The sequence below is a fragment of the Corella eumyota genome, chromosome 3 (genome assembly GCF_963082875.1).
Source record: "Corella eumyota chromosome 3, kaCorEumy4.1, whole genome shotgun sequence".
Lineage (NCBI taxonomy): Eukaryota > Metazoa > Chordata > Ascidiacea > Phlebobranchia > Corellidae > Corella > Corella eumyota.
Window position 1 is genome coordinate 10,139,224 of NC_137492.1, and position 1,911 is coordinate 10,141,134.

General features: G+C 56.1%; 2 non-coding genes across 2 annotated transcripts in view; both read left to right on the forward strand.

Annotated features, from left to right (window-relative positions):
- Positions 1 to 1,080, forward strand: part of LOC145747803 (small subunit ribosomal RNA) — a 1,810-nt gene extending 730 nt beyond the window's left edge. Inside the window, exon 1 of the ribosomal RNA XR_014282513.1 lies at positions 1 to 1,080. This exon is cut by the window's left edge and continues 730 nt beyond it. This is a non-coding gene — a ribosomal RNA (small subunit ribosomal RNA).
- Positions 1,081 to 1,186: 106 nt separating this feature from the next.
- Positions 1,187 to 1,340, forward strand: LOC145746878 (5.8S ribosomal RNA). The gene has a single exon (XR_014281644.1). It is a non-coding gene; the product is annotated as a 5.8S ribosomal RNA (ribosomal RNA).
- The last annotated feature ends 571 nt before the right edge of the window (positions 1,341 to 1,911 follow it).

The following is a 1,911-nucleotide window of genomic DNA, read 5'->3' on the forward strand; positions in this document are numbered from 1 at the left end:
CGGCGGCGGCCGGGACGTTTACCTTGAAAAAATTAGAGTGTTCAAAGCAGGCGCTTCGCCTGGATAGTGTTGCATGGAATAATGAAATAGGACCTCGGTTCTTTTTTGTTGGTTTTCGGAGCGCGAGGTAATGATTAAGAGGGACGGACGGGGGCATTCGTACTGTGCCGTTAGAGGTGAAATTCTTGGATCGGCGCAAGACGAACGACTGCGAAAGCATTTGCCAAGAATGTTTTCTTTAATCAAGAGCGAAAGTCAGAGGTTCGAAGACGATCAGATACCGTCCTAGTTCTGACTATAAACGATGCCAACTAGCGATCGGGGGGCGTTATTTTGACGACCTCTCCGGCAGCTTGCGGGAAACCAAAGTCTTTGGGTTCCGGGGGAAGTATGGTTGCAAAGCTGAAACTTAAAGGAATTGACGGAAGGGCACCACCAGGAGTGGAGCCTGCGGCCTAATTTGACTCAACACGGGAAATCTCACCCGGCCCGGACACAGCGAGGATTGACAGATTGAGAGCTCTTTCATGATTCTGTGGGTGGTGGTGCATGGCCGTTCTTAGTTGGTGGAGCGATTTGTCTGGTTAATTCCGATAACGAACGAGACTCTGGCTTGCTAAATAGTTACGCGGCCTACCCGGCCGGCGTTTAACTTCTTAGAGGGACTAGTGGCGTTTAGCCACACGAGATTGAGCAATAACAGGTCTGTGATGCCCTTAGATGTTCGGGGCCGCACGCGCGCTACACTGACCGGATCAACGTGTGTTCGCCTTGGCCGAAAGGTCTGGGTAACCCGATGAACCCCGGTCGTGCTAGGGATAGAGAATTGAAATTATTTCGCTTGAACGAGGAATTCCCAGTAAGCGCGAGTCATTAGCTCGCGTTGATTACGTCCCTGCCCTTTGTACACACCGCCCGTCGCTACTACCGATTGAATGGTTTAGTGAGGTCCTCCGATTGGGCCCGGGCTCGACTGGCGACGGTTGGGTCTTGGCCCGAAAAGACGATCTAACTTGATTACTTAGAGGAAGTAAAAGTCGTAACAAGGTTTCCGTAGGTGAACCTGCGGAAGGATTTGTCGCACTATTTGTTGCGACCGCGACCCGCTCGGCGTCACGCGATTTTTTCAGCCGGATGGCGAATCGAGGTTAGGAATCGAAGAGCGAAAAGCAAACAAACAAACGATGGCTCTTGGCGGTGGACCACTCGGCTCGCGAGTCGATGAAGGACGCAGCAAGCTGCGTGATTTAATGTGAATTGCAGAACACATTGAGCATTGACGATCTGAACGCGTATTGCGGCCTCGGGTTCATCCCGGAACCGCGTCCGTCTCAGGGTCGCAGAAACGACATCGGCCGGCGGGATCGGCTCCGCGACGGCTCGGCTCGCGTGCGTATGCCCGGCGACGGGCAATCGCCGCTCGGTTGAAGGTGGAAAGTTTTGGTATTCGGGCTCGCGTCAGCGATGCGTGGCGGCCGGCGAGCCGCGCCGCGTCCGCTTGCCGCCCGAGTCGCAACGACGGCGCTGTCGACCTCGAGCTGGGGGCCTTGACGCGTCGGTCGCGATTCGCGCAGGGCGAGTAGGAGCCGCGGGGCGGTGGTGTGTCGGAAGTCGAGCGCGCGAGGGCGCGGCGTCTCGAAGGACGAGCGAAAATAGTTTTATCGGCCTGAGATCGGGCGAGGCTACCCGCTGAATTTAAGCATATTACTAAGCGGAGGAAGAGAAACTAACGAGGATTCCCTCAGTAACGGCGAGTGAAGCGGGAAGAGCCCATCGCCGAATCGGGCCGCTACGAAGAGCGGTCCCGAGTTGTGGCGTAAAGAATTCGTCTTGCGTGCGATCCGCGCCGCCCGAGTCCTTCTGATCGAGGCCTTATCCCAGAGCGGGTGTCAGGCCCTTGGCGGCGGCGCG